We start from the raw sequence: 19799 nt of genomic DNA, 5'->3' as shown, positions 1-19799 counted from the left end.
GGCTTATAGACGTTCTGTTAACTGGCAGCATTGCTGTGATATCTACGGCATTGAGCTGTCTTGCCTACGGCTTTGAGTCGTCCTGTCTACAACGTTGAGCCGTCGGTTGACTTAGTGCTACAACCGGTGCTAAGCTTGGTGTGTTGGTTGGGTGGGTCGATTTTATCCCCACATGGTGTGTTGGTTGGTATGGGTGATGTGTTGGTTGGACTGGGCTGGGAACCTGTCTGCATATCTGCATCTGATACTGATTCTGTACTGGGCTTAGGCCCACTTGATTCTGTTAATGGGCTAGGCCAAATCATATCGATTTTGAGAATGGGCTAGGCCCAATTGATTTCGATGAAATTTGAGACCCAAGTGAAATTGTCTGGGCTTTGGCCACACACATTGTTCATTCATTGTAATGGGCTTGGCCGGACTAATTCTTAATTCGCATGCATTTACTAACTATTTTAGTTTAGGAAGGGATTACTCACTGAGTTTTCATAAACTCACCCCGTTTATTAACTATGTAGGTAATCCCCAGCATTAGGAGGATCGGTGCTGTGAGGGACTCGGAGGTGGCCACACAACTGCTATTGTTTTCAATTTTCTTTTGAGTTAACTATTTTCAAGTACTTATATTGGATCTGGGTTGTAACAAGGCCTCTTCTCATTTCTGGTTCTACATTTGGAATTTTATATACTGTTTTATAACTTTTGTAGTAGAACATGGTTTTCTTTTCCAAAACAATAACTGTTTTTCAAAATATCATATTTCCGCAAAACTTTAAAGTAAGCTTCAGCAGCAAATAAAGTTTTAAAGGTAATAATGTTTTACAAGAGAATGATTTTTAATAAACCAACAGAAACTGAGGTTTTCAAAAGTTTTAAAATGGCCAGAGGTTTTAAATAGCAAGAAGGGTTTTCAATGAGAACATGGTTTTCGAAAAACACTTCAATGTGACATGCCAGATTTTGGCCATAACGTCTAGGCCGGGTTTGGGGTGTTACATTAAGTCAGAAGTTTTCTGGGACTAGCAAGATATTATCGGAGATTTGTTAAAGGGTTTTCAATGATAGCTTCTTCGATGAATCGATTTTTGCAAAAAGAATTGAAATTTTAGTAGACTAATAAGTGCCAGCAGAGTTTTGATAGATTGAAACTTTTATTGATGGAAGCGGCCACATTAGTCCAACCTGAATCAGGTAAGGAATTTATAGTCTATAGCGATGCTTTATTGAATGGTTTGGGATGTGTATTGATGCAAGATGGTAAAGCAGTGGCTTCTGCATCTGGGAAGCTAAAACCACATGAAAGAAATTACCCGGTCCATGATCTTGAATTAGCAGCTATTATTTTTGCATTGAAAATATGACGACATTATCTTTTTGTTGAAAAATGTCACATCTTTACGGATCACAAAAGTCTAAAGTATTTAATGACGCAAAAAGAATTGAATTTGGGACAACGTAGGTGGTTGGAATTATTAAAAGATTATGATCTTGTTATTGATTACCATACGGGGAAAGCTAATGTAGTGGTGGATGCCTTGAGTCGAAAATCTTTATTTACCTTACAGGCATTGAACACCCAGTTGTCTTTATCTGATGATGGTTCAATAATAGTTGAGTTAAAAGTTAGACTGATGTTTTTGCAACGGGTCCCCCAAGCTCAGAAAAATGATAGTAAGTTGCAAGCAAAACAGATTCAAAGTGAATCGACTTGATACGTGATATTCGTGACAGGTTTTAAATATTTAGAATGAATCGTTCTTGAAACTAACTATTATCACGATGAAGGCAAGTGTACCTATCGAACAGTAGTATAGCTTTAGCAAGACCGGATTGTTGAACCTAAAGGAACTAAAAGTACTAGTAATGACTGTCTTTTTATTATATAGCCTAAGAATAATGGGGTTTGTTTTAACTAACTAATTAACTAAACTAAGAATTCACAGAAAATAGAATTGGGGAATTACTTTTGGACAAACGATTGAATTAAGACAATACCTAAGGAAAAATCCATCTAGACTTCACTTGTTATTTGACTCTGAATCGGACGATTTATTCATTTGACTTGATCCGTGGAATCCCTAAGTTTTATTATTATCTTTTTCGAGACTAACAACGTCTAACCCTAGATTGAATAATTGAAATCTCTTTCTAATTAACTCCCAATTGTTGCATTAACTCGAAGACAGGGTCTATTCCTCCTCTAAATAAGAGCTTAACTTTAATCAATATCCTGGAATATCAAAACAAGAATTAAAAACACATAATTAAGAACAAGTCAAATATTTATCATACAATTCAGATAATAATAACAAGATCTGTCTTAGGTTTTATTCCCCTTAGGTATTTAGGGGTTTTAGTTCATAACTAAAAAGGTAAAAATCTCAGAAGAATAATGAATACAAAACATAAAGAAAAACCTAAAACTCCTGAAGGGAAATTGAGGGGAGATCTTTAGTCTTGATGATGAATCCGACTTTTGAAATGGATCAATCGGCTTTCCTTGAGCAGTTCCCTGCTTCCTCCTCTGTGTCCCTCTTTTCCTCCTACTCTAGGGTGTATTTTTAGGCTTTAGAATCCCTAAGAACCCTCAAAATTGGCCTATCTGAATTGGACTCAATTGGGGCTCGATAGGGACACGCCCGTGTGCGATTACTTTAGTCTGTGGTCAAGCCTATTAAATAGGCACGGGCGTGTGGTCTACCCGTGTGAGTTGTGCTTCGATTTTGCCAAATTGACACGGCCGTGTGGTCTGCCCATGTGAGGAGGTCCATTTTCTCCGTTTTTGGCTCGTTTCTCATTTCTTTCACTCTCCTATGCTCACCTAAGTATAGAATATGAAATTAAGGCATTAAGAGCATCAAATTCACCAATTTTAAGGAAAAATCATCCATTAAATGTGCTAAACATGGGATAGAAATATGTATAAATTGCGGTTTATCAAATACCCCCACACTTAAGCATTTTCTTGTCCTCAATCAAAATCCTCAACTTGTAATCAAAATAAATTGTTCTCAACTTATAATTTCGATCGATAATATCTTAAAATAATCTATAGGTAATCATACATTGAAAATTCAACTGAAAGAACATCAAAGTTTTAAACATTCCAAGTTGAGCATTTTATCATGAAAATATAGGTGTCTCCCCTCGTCTAAGTAATTACCTTTGATTCAAAATATCACAGAGTTTCACATCCTCACTAATGATTCACTCAAATCACTCGAGGTGTTTAAGGACAATAAATGAAGCACTCAATAGTCAATAATGAAGAGTCATTACCATAGGCTTACATGAAAATCAAATCTCCACCACTATAAATTGAGATGAAACATCAATCAAAAGGTCTTTAGAGGGTTGTAACGTGGCTTTGGTTAGAGGGTATGGTCACAAGCTGAATGAAAGGGTTAGAATCGAGATTGAATTGAAAAATTTCCTAACTAGAAAAATGGCTAGTCATCAATTGCGTACAACAGAGCTTTTTCTCAGAATATGGAATTTAACTTCTTTAGCTCAGAAGATCACTGCTACTAATATGTATACATGTATTATTTTGTTTTGAGAACAAGTCAAATTACAAAATAGAATAAAACATAGCTAAGCAACTATTCCAATTCAAATCTCGACAAAAATAAGGATCAAATTAATTTAGGGGATTTCAACAATAATGAGTTATGGGTTAATATTGAGGGTAAATCAGTGAATGGGTTGCTAGGCTCAAGGGGGTTCACTAAGGGTTAATTGTGAAGATAGGCTTTTATGGAGTGAGTGGGTTAAACCTAAGTGTCTTTCTCATTTTGACATATCAAATCAAATGGTGTGGTCTTAACATGCATAATCAAGCAAGTTCTAGAATAACAATTCAATACTGACGTACTCATAATGAAAGTGAGCATGAAAGAAATAATAGATGCTCTAAAGGCTCAATATCTCACAAAAATTATGGCTTTTTGATGTTTAAACTTGTGAATTCCAACTCAAAATAATACCTAAACTTGGGGGAACAACCTAAAAGTTTTTAATTCTTCAAAAATCAACTTATCATGCTTGATTCCCTAATGTCTTAAAGTTTAAACAATCAATGCATAAATGCCTATGTTTTAATTCAAGATATATCAATAAAAATCATAAATTAATTAAAATTCATTCTAATAGTGATATGAGTGATTCACGCGAGAAAAAGATAAAATTCAAGGATTTCTAATGATGATATAAAAGATCCCCCACACTTAAGATGTACATTGCCCTCAATGTACAAATATAGATATAATGAAAAAGATAGATTCATAATCATAAGATAGGGGGAGAAGTGAAACTTCTTGAATGATGAATGAATTCCTTAAACTAGAGTTTTGGAGGATAATCAGCGTAAGAGTGGAGGATACTCTGGTGGTCGTAGAGGTTCATTAGTCCATAAGTCCTGTGCCAAAAGAATATTATATCTGGTGGCAGCTATGGTGGTGGTCGAGCAGGACATGGCAGTCGTGGAGAACCTTTCTCGGTGGAGTTCTTAGTTCCTATGCGAGGATGAGCTTTGGAGCTCTTTCTAACTGTGATAAAATTAGGAACTCTTTAAGAGGTATACTGAAGCATAATTACTCGTAATGAAATAGCCGAAGAATAAGAATTGTAAAAAAAACTCAAGATAAAATAGTATTAAAAGGAAATAAAAAATAATTTCAAAAAATAAAATAAAATAAATAATAGGTGTTTATAGAGAAATTGGGGCACACGGCCGTGGGACACGCCCGTGTGCTCTAAGCTCAGCTCGTGCATTTCATAATTTTTGAAATTAGGCGCATTGGTGTACACGGTCATGTCGATCCCCGTTCGCTTCTCCCACGCCCGTGTATGCAGGCGCACGCTCGTGTTAAATTGATAGGTTTACCCACGGTTTCAAAACACGGGCGTGCTATTTTGGCAGTTTCACCCATGGCCATGTCGCCCGACCGTGGCTACTTATCGCATCCCGTATTTGGGAAGAAATTTTTGACTTGTTTTCACACGGCGGTGTTGCATCCCGTGGTATGTGCATGGCCTACGGCACGCCTTGTGCCTGGCCGTGTGGTTCTGAAAAGCCTATGTTCAATTATTTGGTTAGTATGTTAGATTTTAAAAACTAAAATTTAAGGAAATTAATATTGTTAGTGCTCGAGTTGCCTCCCAAGAAGTGCTTATTTAAAGTCTAAGCTAGACTTTACGATTTAAATATACTTAAGGTGATTTGTGGAGCCGTAGCTCCTCCCTGTCATCTTTAAATTTCTCACCGTTGTAAGGTTTGAGGCGATGTCCATTTACTTTGAAAGTACCTTGCGATGGGTGACTAATTTCTACGGTGTCGTATGGGAAAACTGTTTTGACTACGAACTGACCTGACCATCATGATTTAAGCTTCCCAAGGAATAATTTGAGTCTCGAGTTATATAATAGTACAAGATCTCCAACTTCAAATTGTTTATTTTGTTTTAACCGAGCATCATGGCGTCGTTTCGTTGCTTCCTTGTATAGTCTTGAATTTTCATATGCATAGGTTCGCCATTCACCTAACTCGTTTAACTGCATCAACCTATTTCACCTACAAGTTTGGGATCAAAGTTTAGAAATTTTATAGCCCAGAATGCTTTATGTTCTAACTCAAATGGTAGATGACAACTTTTTCCATAAACGAGTTTGTATGGTGATGTTCCTATGGGGGTTTTAAAAGTAGTTCTATAAGCCCATAATGCATCATCTACTTTCATTGTCCAATCTTTCCTATTTAGTCCTACTGTATTTTCTAGGATACGTTTAAGTTCTCGATTTGCCACTTCGACTTGGCCACTAGTTTGAGGGAGGTAAGGGGTAGCTATTTGGTGGTAAACTCCATATTTCTTGAGGGTTTTCTCAAATTGGGCGTTACAGAAATGAGTCCCCCTATCGCTGATGATTAATCTAGGTGTTCCAAATCGAGAGAACAGTTTTTTAAGGAAATGTACCACTACTCTAGCTTGATTTGTAGGCAGAGCTTGGGCTTCAACCCATTTAGACATATAATCGACAGCTACTAAGATGTATTTATTTCCAAATGAACTAGAGAATGGACCCATGAAGTCTATACCCCAAACATCAAATATTTCACATGAAAGCATATATGTCTGAGGCATTTCATCACAGTTAGAGATATTACATGTCCTTTAGCAATTGTCATAAGAAATAACATACCTATTGGCATCTTTGAATAAAGTGGGCTAATAAGAACCTGATTCGAGTATTTTATGTACGGTCTTATTTCCACCGTAATGTCCTCCAGCTGGTCCTGAGTCGCAATGTTTCAAGATTTTTAATGCTTCTGTTCTTGTAACGCATCACTGAATGACTTGATCTGCACATATACGGAAAAGAAAAGAATCTTCCCAAAAGTAGTTTTTCACATCAGTAAAGAATCATTTCATTTGCTGATGTGTCAACCCTTTTGGGATAACGTTAGTGGCTAAAAAATTCACGATGTCTGCAAACCAAGGTACCTCCGAGTCAGAAATAGCAAACAATTGTTCTTTAGGGAACGAATCATTTATTTCCACTTCATCTAGCTCTTTAGTACTTGAATTTTCAAGCCTGGATAAATGATTAGCTACGAGATTTTCTGCTCCTTTCTTATCTTGAATTTCCAAGTCGAATTCCTGCAATAACAAAATCCATCGAATGAGTTGAGGCTTTGCATCAGTCTTAGTTAACAGGTAGCGAAGGGTAGAATGGTCAGTATAAATGACAACTTTAGACAATATTAGATATGGCCTAAATTTATCGAATGCAAAAACCATAGCTAACAATTCTTTCTCCATGGTGGTGTAGTTCTCCTATGTGGCTGTCAAAGTTTTGTTAGCATAATAAATAGGATTAAAGTGCTGTACCTTTGTTGTCCCAAAACTGCACCAACTGCAAAGTCACTCGCATCACACATTAGTTCAAAAGGTAAATTCCAATTAGGTGCTATTATAATTGGAGCATTAATCAATTTATCCTTTAGAGTATTTGATCGCGATTTTCGTGTGATAGGTTTTAAATATTTATAAAGGATCGTTCTTGAAACTAACTATTAATATGATGTAGGAAGTGTACCTATCGAATAGTAGTATAGTTTTAGCAAGACTGGATTGTCGAACCCAAAGGAACTAAAAGTACTAGTAATAACTGTCTTTTTATTATCTAGCCTAAGAATAAGGGGGTTTTGTTATAACTAACTAATTATCTAAACTAAGAATTCGTAGAAAGTAGAATTGGGGGATTACTTTTGGAAAACGATTGAATTAAGACAATATCTAAGGAAAAATCCACCTAGACTTTACTTGTTATTCTAGCTCCAAATCGGACGATTTATTCATTTAACTTGTCCCGTAAAGATCCCTAAGTTATGTTATTATCCCTATTCAAGACTAATAACGTCTATTCCCTAGATTGAATAATTCAAACTTTTCTCTAATTAACACCCTAGGGTTGTATTAACTCGATCTATGGATCCCCTTATTAGGTTTTACCCTAATCTGGCAAAATCTTGTCACCCTATGTATAGGCACGCAATCAACTCCGCTTAATTATGAAAAATGTACTCTTAGATAGGGTCTATTCCTCCTCTGAATAAGAGCTTATCTTGAATCAGTATCCTGGGATATCAAAACAAGAATTAAGAACACATAATTGAAAACAAGTTAAATATTTATTATACAATTCAGAAAATAGTAACAAGATTCGTCTTAGGTTTCATTCCCCTTAGGTATTTTAGGGGATTTAGTTCATAACTAAAAATGAAAACATATTAGAAGAATAATGAATACAAAACATAAAGAAAACCTAAAAATCCTAAAGGGAAATTGAGGGGAGATCTTCAGTCTTGATGGTGACTCTAGCTTCTAAGATGGATCAACTGGCTTCCCTTGAGCAGTTCCCTGCCTCCTTCTCTCTGTGTGTCCTTTCCTCTTCCTCTAGGGTGTATTTTTAGGCTTTAGAATGCCCAAGAACCCTCAAAATTAGCCTTTTCCTAATTGGGCTCAACTTGGGCTCAGTAGGGACACGTCCATGTGAGTCATGCTTCGATTCTACCAGATTGACATGGCCGTGTGGTATGCCCGTGTGTGGAAGTCTAGGCTATGTTGATTTCATACTTTGGCCCATTTTCTCCATTTTTGGCTTGTTTCTCGTTCCTTTCACTCTCCTATGCTCACCAAAGTATAAAATATGTAATTAAGGCATTAGAAGCATCGAATTCACCAATTCTAAGGAAAAATCATCCATAAAATGCGTTAAGCATGGGGCAAAAATATGTATAAATTACGGTTTATCAAATACCCCTACACTTAAGCATTTACTTGTCCTCAAGCAAAATTCTCAACTCATAATCAAAATAAATTCTTCTCAACCTATAATTTCTATTGATAATATCTCAAAATAATCCACAAGTAATCATACATTGAGAATTCAACTAAAAGAACATCAAAGTTTCAAACATTCCAAGTTGAGCATTTTATCCTAAAAACATATGTGTCTCTCCTCATCTAAGTAATTACCTTTGATTCAGAATATCACAGAGTTTCACATCCTCACTAAATATTCACTCAAATCACTCGAGGTATTTAAGGACAATAAATGAAGAACCCAATAGTCAATAATGAACAGTCATTACCATAGCTTGCATGAAAATCAAATCTTCACCACTTATAGATTGAGATGAAACATCAATCAAAAGGTCTTTAGAGGGTTATAACGTGGCTTGGTTAGGGGGTGCAGTCACAAGCTAAAAGAAAAGGTTAAAATCGAGATTGAATTGAAAGAGTGCCTAACTAGAAAAATAGCTAGTTATTAATTGCGTACAACAGATCTTTTCTCAGAATATGGAATTCAACTTCTTTAGCTCAGAAGATTACTACTACTAAGATGTATACATTTTTTTAAGAACACATAATTACAAAGTAGAATAAAACATAGCTAAGTAACTATTTCAATTCCAATCTCGACAAAAATAGGGATCAAATTAATTTAGGGGATTTCAACAATAATGGGTTAAGGGTTAAGGGTTAATATTAAGGGTAATACAAGAAATGGTTTGTTAGCTCAATGGGGTTTACTAAGGGTTAATCATGGAGGTAGGCTTTTCATGGCATGAGTGGGTTAATCCTAAGTGCCTTTCTCATTTTAACATATCAAATCAAATAGTATGGTCTTGACATGCATAATCAAGCAAGTTCTAGAATAACAGTTTCAATTACTGACGCATTGAAAGCAATTATAAAAGTGAGCATGAAAGAATTAAAAGATGCTCAAAAGGCTAAAAAATCTCACAAGAATTATGGATTTTTAATGTTTAAAACTTGTTAATTCCAACTCAAAGTAATACCTAAACTTTGGGGAAACAACCTAAATTTTTAAATTCTTAAAAATCAACTTATCATGCTTGATTCTCTAATGTCTTAAAGTTTAAACAATCAATGCATAAATGCCTATGTTTTAATTCAAGATATATCAATCAAGATCATAAATCAATCAAAATTTATCCTAAATACGATATGAGAGCTTTTCAAGAGAACAAGGCAGTCATTCAGGGATTTTTCTGATAGTAAAATGAACACCCCCCCACACTTAAGATGTACATTGTCCTCAATGTACAAAGATAGATATAAGAATATAAAAATAAGATAGGGAGAAGAGTGAAACTTCCTGAGTGATGAATGAATTTCCTTGAACTAGAGTTTTGGAGAATAGTCGGCGTAAGGGTGGAGGAGGATACTCCGGCAGTGGTAGAGGTTCATTAGTCCATAAGTCCTGCGCCAAAAGAATATTATATCTGAAGTTGGTTATGATTGTGGTCGAGTAGGACATGGCAGTTAAGACATGGCAGTTGTGGAGAACCTTTCCCAGTGGAGTTTTGAGTCCCTATATGATGATAAGCTTTGGAGCTTTTTATAATTGTGATAGCATCAAGAACTCTTTTAGAAAATATATAAGGAATAATGATTACTCGGTAGGAAATAGCCGGAATTTAAAATTTTTGAATAAAAACTATAAATCCTAATAAAAATAAGATGAAAGAAAAGTAAAAAGTAGTCTTAAAATAAAATAAAAGGAAAAGCATAAAATAATAAATAAATGTTTTTAAACATCTTCATCGCTAAATGGTTCACAAGGTGAGGGTGGCGATGAGATGCAGAGGTGCTGACAAATCTATTGTAGAGTAGCATTAATGTTGTCAAATCATTGAAAACACTATTGCTCGAATCGAGTGAGCCGCTCAGAGATGTCAGCATATGAAGCCGCCGCATGAACTGGACGAGAGGGTGGTGGTGGCTGAGACAGTGGGTCCTCATGCTGTGGAGGGACATCATCAGTAATGTCCTCGAAGGCCTCCTCCTCGGTAGATTGGGTGAGACGATATTAAGAAAGGTAGGTTCCTCGGTGCTTTTCGATCATCCTCATGCTAAGCATACTCGAGATGCCTTGTGGAGACATCTGGCCAATGAGGGTGAAGGATGATTCTTGGGCCGCAGTGTTAAGGAGCCCAAAGTGTTGAGCCAATCGCGTCACATAGGGGCCAATAGAGATGACCCCTTTTCTATGCCACTCCGTCTGGTGTTGAATGGTGAGGGTAATGAAATAGGCAAGGTCGATGACGTGCCCGTGCGACATACACCATAGAAAGTAGGCGTCGTGAGTATTGATGACGCCGGTGCTCTCTCGCCTACCTGTTATGGTGTGAGCCAAAATGGCATGTGGGTACCTCAGAGATGGAGGGAGAGCTGATGCCTTGGAGCACCTAGGATTATAGGTGGTTGTACCTGGTACTAGTGCGTCCCAAAAACGTGAAGGAGAACGATGGATATGGTGGTTGAGAGTATCTAAGTCATTCTCCTCCATGAATTCCTCTGTATATAAGCCTAGCGCCGTACCAAATTCTGGGACACTAAGCTGGCAGACTAATCTGCCTAGGCAAAATTGGACCGTGTCGACATCATCGTAGTTCATCATCACAGTCTGAAGATGAAATGTGGAGCATAATTCCATCGTGAGCTCGAGATACGTTGGCTCGATGATCCAAAAGAAAAGCATCCAAGGATCGGTGGTTAGGAGGGTCTGAATCGTATCAGCCAACTGAACTTGTTCTACAGCAGCCCAGTCGATGCAATGGCCTGCAATTAAAGGTTGGGCCCAGAGTATTTGGAAAAGTTCTTCTTGGGGCCTGATGGGGAGCCTCAGGAAAGGGTGACGAACTTTCGCGGTAGGACCCGAAGAAGATGACGCTCCCTTCTTTTTCTTTGAAGTAGGGACAACGGGTTTCTTTCCTCATAAAGAAGACATTGTATACCTGCAAGCAAAACCATTATTTCGTCGTAAGGAATGTTCAAGGTAATACAAAAGCAAATCCAAAAAGGCAGAAGTCATAAATTAGAACTAATAATCTCAGTCACAACTACTAGCAAACTTAATCAAAAATAAGTTTACGGTGTATCATTAGCATGACAATAGTATGAGTTTCCTAAAAAAAATGGTAAATAATTCTGTGTTAGTGCATTTTATTGATGGAGAATATCAACCCAAAAGTCATGAGTATTTTCACTTTAAACTAGTAAAATGTAGCAGATAAATCATGCAACGAGGAAGAACTTCAATATGAAAAGATAATAACTACTCTAGATATGAAATGTGAGTGATAAAGAGATGAAAAAAACATAAAAAATGCATAGTACTATGTTAACTTAACATGAAAATTGAGTGCAATTAAAGGGAAAAAAAACAAACGCTAGAAAGGGAAGAATGAGTGTCAAAAATGGAGTTAGAGGCGAGGCACGGGCGTGGTAGGGGGCGTGTGGACATGCAACGACTAGGGTTAGGGTTTTTGGGTGAAGAAGACAATGAATAGTGCAGCCTATTTATAGATTTTGGGGCACATAACTGGGGAACACACCCGTGTTCCCCAATTTTTGCCCGTGTGATTCGCGAATTTTGAATTTGGGCGCGTCTGATAATTTCCCCACGCCCGTGTTCCTTGGGCGTGTGGGTGCACACGACCGTGTCGCACGACCGTGCTTGGGTTCATTCGCTTCTCCCATGCCCGTGTATATAGGCCCACACCCGTGTTCGTTTAACAGGTTCGACCATGGGTTCTAGACACGAGCGTGTCGCACGCCCGTGTTGTTTTGGCAGGTTCGCCCACGGCCATGTCGTACGGCTGTGGTGATTTATCATAGCCTGTGTTGGGGAAATCTTTCCCCTATTTTCACACAGCCCTAAGCACACCTATGTGCTTGGCCGTGTCTGTGTGGAAAAACCTGTATTCAAGATCTCTGTTAGTAAGTTAGGTGTTAAATACTAAAATTTAAAGAAATTAATATTGTTAGTGCTCGGGTTGCCTCCCGAGAAGCACTTATTTATAGTCTAAGCTTGACTTACCTTTCCATTGAATGGTCATGGGGGTTCGAGGAGTTTATACTCCTTATTCCTGCTATCCATCTTATCAAAATAAGGTTTTAGATGAGTATTATTTACCTTAAAAGTGCCAAACTTGGGATGATTTACCTCAACTGTACCGAATGGGAAAATACTAAGTACCATAAGAGGGACGTCTTCATCTGGTTTGGTAGTGATAATGTGAGAATCCGCGACATCTAATAAAATTCTATCTCCAACCTTAAGTTGATTTGGAAAGGTATTGAGCTCGTTCTGGAGTAGTTTTGGTTTGTCGTGTGTTTTCGGTTTATGCGTCCGCCATTCATCTAGATCCTTGACTTGTAGCATTCATGAATAGGTCCTCTACTATTGCTTGAGAATGGCTCATGTGTTTCTTCAGACTTATTTCCTGCAAAGTAGGTTGCACCATATTGTCAGTTTTAGTAGAATGGTCTAAACAATCACCTTCAATTTTCGATGTGTTGCCAGAATTGCGAGCTTAAAGGGTGATTGTTTGTCTTCCACACGAAGTGTGAGCTCACCTGTGCCAACATCAATATTAGTTTTAGCAGTTGCCAAAAAGGGCTTTCCTAAAATCAAAGGAGTGTTGCTATCCTCCTCGATGTCTAAAACAATGAAGTCAACGGGAAATATAAATTTATTGACTTTAACTAGCACATCTTTAATAATAATCCTAGGAAATCTTATGGTTTTATCTGCTAATTGAATGCTCATCCTAGTCTATTTGGGTTTCCCAAGACCTAATTGTTTGAACATTTTGTAGGGCATGACGTTAATACTAGCCCCTAAATCAGCTAATGCATTATTAACATCTAAACTACCAATTAAGCAAGGAATCGTAAAACTCCCTGGATCTTTTAGTTTGCTGTGTAGTTTATTCTGTAGAATAGCTGAGCAAACTACGTTTAGCTCTACATGCGACGCCTCGTCCAACTTCCGCTTATTTGCTAAAAGCTTCTTTAAAAATTACATTGCGTTTGGAATCTACGATAAGGCTTCAATAAACAGTAAGTTAATGTGTAATTTTTTTAAGAGTTTAAGGAATTTACCAAATTGTTCATCTGAACGGTCTTTCCTTGTCGCATTGGGGTATGGCACATGAGATTTATATTCGACATTCACTAATTTATTTTTATTATGACCTACCTCATCTTGATCTCTGCTCACCACAGTTTCTTGCTTCGGTTCTGGCTCAGGCTCAATGAATTCTTCTTCATCTTGAACATTAATCGCGTTGAGCTATTCCCTTGGGTTGGGTTCAGTATTGCTTGGCAATCTACCTTGTGGTCATTTAAAGATTAGTTGCTGGCCTATCTGTGTTTCTGGCCCTTGGATCGATGCTTGTTGATTCTTAAGTGATGTCTCAGTATTCTAGAAATGAGTTTCTAACACTGATATAAACTTTGAGAGAATCTCTTCAAGGTTCAGCTTCTTTTCCTATTCGTAGGGTGGTTGTTGGTAGCCTAGAGGTGGTCTCTGATTTCCTTGGCCTCCTCATGAGAAATTTGGGTGGTTCATTCAACCTGCATTGTAAGTGTTATTATATGGATTGTTTTGAGATTGAAAATTATTACACATGTTTTTTAACTGCTCGTTATCCATGTTGTGGCCATAAGGTTGGTATTCCAAATTGTTTGATCCACCTCCACTTGCTTCGCACTGCATTATTGGGTGAACCTGTGAAGAACTAAGAAAACCATCAATTTTCTTATTTAAGAGTTCTACCTGATTAAAGAGTATGGTGACCGAATCGACGTTATAAACACCGGCTATTTTTGTTGGCTTCGTCCTCATGACTTACCACTGATAGTTATTCAGTGACATCTCCTCTTTAAACTCATAAGCATCTTCAGGTGTTTTATTATTGATGGTTCCACCAGCAGCTGTGTGAACCATTTGTCGAGTCCAAGGATTCAGGCTATTATGGAATGTTTGAACCTAAAGCCAAAGCGGTAACCCATGGTGAGGGCACCTTCTCAGTAAGTCCTTGTATCTCTCCCATGCATCGTAAAGAATTTCTAAGTCCATCTGCACAAATGAAGAGATATCATTACGTAATTTAGCCGTTTTAGCCGGCCAAAAATATTTTAGTAAAAAATTTTCTGTCATTTGTTCCCAAGTAGTAATTGACCCTTGTGGTAACGAGTTCAACCACTATTTAGCTTTGTTACTCAATGAAAAAGGGAATAACCGAAGACGAATGGCATCATCAAAAACACCATTAATTTTAAATGTATCGCATAGTTTCAAAAAGTTTGCTAAGTGAACGTTGGGATCCTCATCCTGCAAACCATCAAACTGAACAAATTGTTGTATCATTTGAATAGTGTTAGGTTGTAGTTCAAAAGTATTTGCTGCTACAGCAGATCTAACTATGCTCGATTCAATTCCTGTTAAAGAAGTTTTAGCATAATCATACATAGTGCGTGGAGTAGGATTTTGATTAACCACAATTGTAGGAGGTAGTTGATTTTCTTGGTTTTCAGCCATCTCTTCGGTTGGGGGTTGAGTATCGTCCTCTTGGTCTTTCTCTGTGTATCTTAAGCTTCGCCTTATTTCTCTTTGGTTTCTGCAAACTGTGCGATCGATTTCTTCGTCAAAGAGTAGTGGTCCAGACGGGTTTCTTCCAGTCATAAACTATAAAAACCTACCATGAGAAAGAAAAACTAAATTAATAAATAATAAATAATTAAATTAAATTAAATTAAATTGCAAGAAAAATAAATGGCTAAAGTAATAAAAATTGAGTGTTCCTAATATCTTAGTTCCCCGGCAACGACGCCAAAAACTTGATCGCGATTTTCGTGTGACAGGTTTTAAATATTTATAAAGAATCATTCTTGAAACTAACTATTATCATGATGTAGGCAAGTGTACCTATCGAGCAGTAGTATAGTTTTAGCAAGACCAGATTGTCGAACCCAAAGGAACTAAAAGTACTAGTAATGACTATCTTTTTATTATCTAGCATAAGAATAAGGGGATTTTATTTTAACTAACTAATTATCTAAACTAAGAATTCACAGAAAGTAGAATTGGGGGATTACTTTTGGAAAACGATTGAATTAAGACAATACCTAAGGAAAAATCCACCTAGACTTTACTTGTTATTCTGGCTCCGAATCGGACGATTTATTCATTTAACTTGTCCCGTAGAGATCCCTAAGTTATGTTATTATCCCTATTTAGGACTAATAACGTCTAATACCTAGATTGAATAATTGAGACTTTTCTCTAATTAACACCCTAGGGTTGCATTAACTCGATCTATGGATCCCCTTATTAGGTTTCACCCTAATCCGGCAAAATCTTGTCACCCTTTGTTTAAGCGCGCAATCAACTACGCTTAATTATGACAAATGTACTCTTAGACAGGGTCTATTCCTCCTCTAATAAGAGCTTATCTTGAATCAGTATCCTGGGATATCAAAACAAGAATTAAGAACACATAATTGAAAACAAGTTAAATATTTATCATACAATTTAGAAAATAATAACAAGATTCATCTTAGGTTTCATTCCCCTTAGGTATTTAGGGGATTTAGTTCATAACTAAAAAGGAAAACATCTCAGAACAATAATGAATACAAAACATAAAGAAAACCCAAAACTCCTGAAGGGAAATTGAGGGAGATCTTTAGTCTTGATGGTGACTCTAGCTTCTGAAATGGATCAACCGGCTTCCCTTGAGCAGTTCCCTGCCTTCTTCTCTTTGTGTGTCCTTTCCTCTTCCTCTAGGGTGTATTTATAGGCTTTGGAATGCCTAAGAACCCTCAAAATTAGCCTTTTCTGAATTGGACTCAACTTGGGCTCGGCAGGGACACGCCTATGTGAGTCGTGCTTCGATTCTGCTAGATTGACATGGCCGTGTGGTATGCCCATGTGAGGAAGTCCAGGCCTTGTTGATTTTGTACTTTGGCCCATTTTCTCTATTTTTGGCTCGTTTCTCGTTCCTGTCACTCTCCTATGCTCACCTAAGTATAAAACATGAAATTAAGGCATTAGGAGCATCAAATTCACCAATTCTAAGGAAAAATCATCCATAAAATGCGTTAAGCAGGGGGTAAAAATATGTAAAAATTACGGTTTATCAGTATTAAATGCTTCTAGACATTCCTGATCAAAATTGAAGAGCATATCTTTTTCTAGTAGTTTGGTCAAAGGCTTAGCTATTTTAGAAAAATCTTTAATAAATCTTCTATAAAACTCAGCATGTCCTAAAAGACTTCTAATAGCCTTAACTGAACTAGGAGGAGGTAATTTTTCAATGATTTTGACTTTAGATTTATCAACCTCAATCCCTTTACTAGAAATTTTATGTCCTAGCACAATACCTTCCTGAACCATAAAGTGACATTTTTCCGAGTTAAGTACAAGGTTCGTTTCCTCACATCTTATTAGAACTCATTTTAAATTTTTAAGGCAAAGATGGAAAGAGTTACCGAATACCGAGAAATCATCCATAGATACCTCCATGATATCTTCTACAAATTCGTCAAAGATGGCCATCATGCAGCGCTGGAACGTAGCAGGAGCATTACATAATCCAAAGGGCATTCTTCGATAAGCAAATGTACCGTATGGACATGTGAATGTCATTTTTTCCTTATCTTCAGGAGCTATTGGGATTTGAAAATAGCCAGATAGCCCATCTAAGAAGCAATAGTACATGTGCCCTGATAGTCTTTCCAACATTTGGTCAATGAATGGCAATGGGAAGTGATCTTTTCTCGTGGCATCATTTAGCTTCCTATAGTCAATGAAAACTCTCCAACCTGTGACTGTCCTAGTTGGAATTAGTTCATTCTTCTCATTGGCTATCACATTATGCCTCCTTTCTTAGGAACAACCTGCACTGGACTTACCCAAGAACTGTCAAAAATAGGATAAATAATTCCAGCATCTAGAAGTTTAATTACCTCGGCTTTAACAACTTTCTTCATGTTGGGGTTCAGTCGTCTTTGAGCTTGCACATATGGTTTATATTCATCTTCTATTAAAATTTTGTGGGTGCAAAAAGAAGGGCTGATCCCTTTAATGCCAGAAAATTTCCAAGCTATGGCCTTTTTATGTTCTTTTAATACTTAGATTAATTTTCCTTTCTCCTTGGGTTGCAAGTTAGACGCAATAATAACTGGTAATGTATAATTATTTCCAAGGAATGCGTATTCCAAGTGATTTGGTAATTGTTTGAGTTCCAGTTTGGGAGGTTCTTCAATAGGGGGTTTTTGCTTAAAATCATCGTTCCCTTTAATGTCCTCATATTATGCTTGTCTTTGGGAAGATTCATTAAAGTTCAGTTTAGCTTTTATTTTACCTGTCTCGAAATCATCATCATCTATCTCCTCTCCTTGGGCATGGGCACAATTCCAACGTGTCCTTATGTATGATTTCCTGAATAAAATCTTGAGCAGCATGATCAATAGAGTCAATAAAATAACATGAGCGATCCTGTTCCCTAGAAAATCTCATGGCATCATAAATTTTAAAAATGATTTCTTCGTCACCTACTCTAAGTACCATTTTACCATCACCCACATCAATAACAGCCCTAGCAGTGGCTAAAAATGGACACCCTAAGATTAAAGGCACTTCAACATCTTCATCCATATCAAGCACAATGAAGTCAACAGGGAATATAAATTTATCTACTTTTACAAGTATGTCCTCTATAATACCCCTAAGATATTTAACAGATTTATCAGCTAGTTGAATACTCATCCTACTGGGTTTAGGTTCCCCAAGACCAAGTTGTTTAAACATTTTATATGGCATCAAATTAATGCTAGCAGCTAAATCAGCTAGTGCCTTATCAATGTTAAAACTACCAATTAAGCAGGGTATAGTAAAACTTCCTGGATCTTTTAGTTTGGTTGGCAGTTTGTTTTGGAGTATAGCCGAACATTCCTCATTAAGTTCCACTGTAGATAAGTCTTCAAACTTCCTTTTGTTTGTTAGTAGCTCCTTTAAAAATTTTGTGTATGTAGGCATCTGCGATATAGCTTCAACAAAAGGTAAGTTAATATGTAATTGTTTAAAAAGTTTAAGGAATTTACCAAATTGTGCATCCATGCAGTCTTTCTTCAACTTTTCTGGGTATGGAATTGGTGGTTTATATTCCTTCGGCATTGGATTGTCATTGCTTTCGGGTTTTACCTCCTCTCCTTTGCTTCTGTCAGCTTCTTATTGTGGCTTCTTTTCTGATTCAGCTAACACTTTCCCACTCCACAGTGTAACTGCTTTCACATGTGCTTTTGGATTGGGTTCGGTGTTACTAGGTAGATTTCCTGGTGCTCCTTTTGAAATCATCTTAGCCAGCTATCCAGTTTGAGTTTCGTGCCCTTAGATCAATGATTGTTGATTTTTTAGTGCCATCTTGGTATTCTGAAAATGAGTCTCTGACACCGAGATGAATTTGGTTAGCATCTCCTCAAGGTTCGGCTTTTTCTCCTGCTAGTATGGTGGTTGCTGAAAGTCTGGAGGGGGTGGTGGTTTCTAATTTCCTTGGTCTCCCCATGAAAAATTTGGGTGATTCCTCCAACCTGCATTGTAAGTATTGCTATAGGGATTGTTTTGAGATTGAGAATTATTACCAATGTAATTTAATTGCTCGTTCTCCATGTTGTGGCCATAAGGTGGGTATTCTGAATTGCTTGATCCACCTCCATTTGCTTCACACTGCATTACTGGGTGAACCTGTGAAGAACTAAGAAAACCATCAATTTTCTTATTCGAGAGTTCTACCTGATTAGAGAGCATGGTGATCGAATCGACGTTATAAACGCAGGCTGTTTTTGTTAGCATTGTCCTCATGACTTGCCACTGATAGTTATTCAGTGACATCTCCTCTATAAATTCATAGGCATCTTTAGGTGTTTTATTATTGAAGGTTCTGCCAGCAGCTGCGTCAACCATTTGTCGAGTCGAAGGATTTAGGCCATTATGAAAAGTTTGAACCTATAGCTAGAGTGGTAACCCATGGTGAGGGCATCTTCGCAAAAGGTCCTTATATCTCTCCCATGCATCATAGAGTGTTTCTAAATCCATCTGCACAAAAAAAGAGATAGCATTACGCAATTTGGCTGTTTTAGCTGGTGGAAAATATTTTAATAAAAATTTTTCGGTCATTTGTTCCCAAGTAGTGATTGACCCTCGTGGTAACGAGTTCAACCATTGTTTAGCCTTATTCCTTAACGAAAAGGGAAACAACTGAAGGCGAATGGCGTCATCAGAAATGCCATTAATTTTAAAGGTATCGCAAAATTCTAGGAAATTTTCCAACTGAGCGTTGGGATCCTCGTCCTACAAACCATCAAACTGAACAAACTGTTGTTTCATTTGAATTGTGTTAGGTTTTAGTTCAAAATTAT

The 19799-nt window shown here is 37.1% G+C and overlaps 2 non-coding genes across 2 annotated transcripts; both read left to right on the top strand.

Annotated features, from left to right (window-relative positions):
* Positions 1–14383: 14383 nt before the first annotated feature.
* LOC128282244 (small nucleolar RNA R71) lies at positions 14384–14490 on the top strand. Its single transcript, XR_008272457.1, has one exon. It is a non-coding gene; the product is annotated as a small nucleolar RNA R71 (small nucleolar RNA).
* A 4912-nt stretch (positions 14491–19402) lies between these two features.
* Positions 19403–19509, top strand: LOC128282122 (small nucleolar RNA R71). The gene has a single exon (XR_008272383.1). It is a non-coding gene; the product is annotated as a small nucleolar RNA R71 (small nucleolar RNA).
* The last annotated feature ends 290 nt before the right edge of the window (positions 19510–19799 follow it).

Source organism: Gossypium arboreum, chromosome 1 (genome assembly GCF_025698485.1).
Source record: "Gossypium arboreum isolate Shixiya-1 chromosome 1, ASM2569848v2, whole genome shotgun sequence".
Lineage (NCBI taxonomy): Eukaryota > Viridiplantae > Streptophyta > Magnoliopsida > Malvales > Malvaceae > Gossypium > Gossypium arboreum.
Note: the sequence above shows the minus strand (reverse complement) of the source record. Positions and strands in the feature narration are given on the sequence as shown.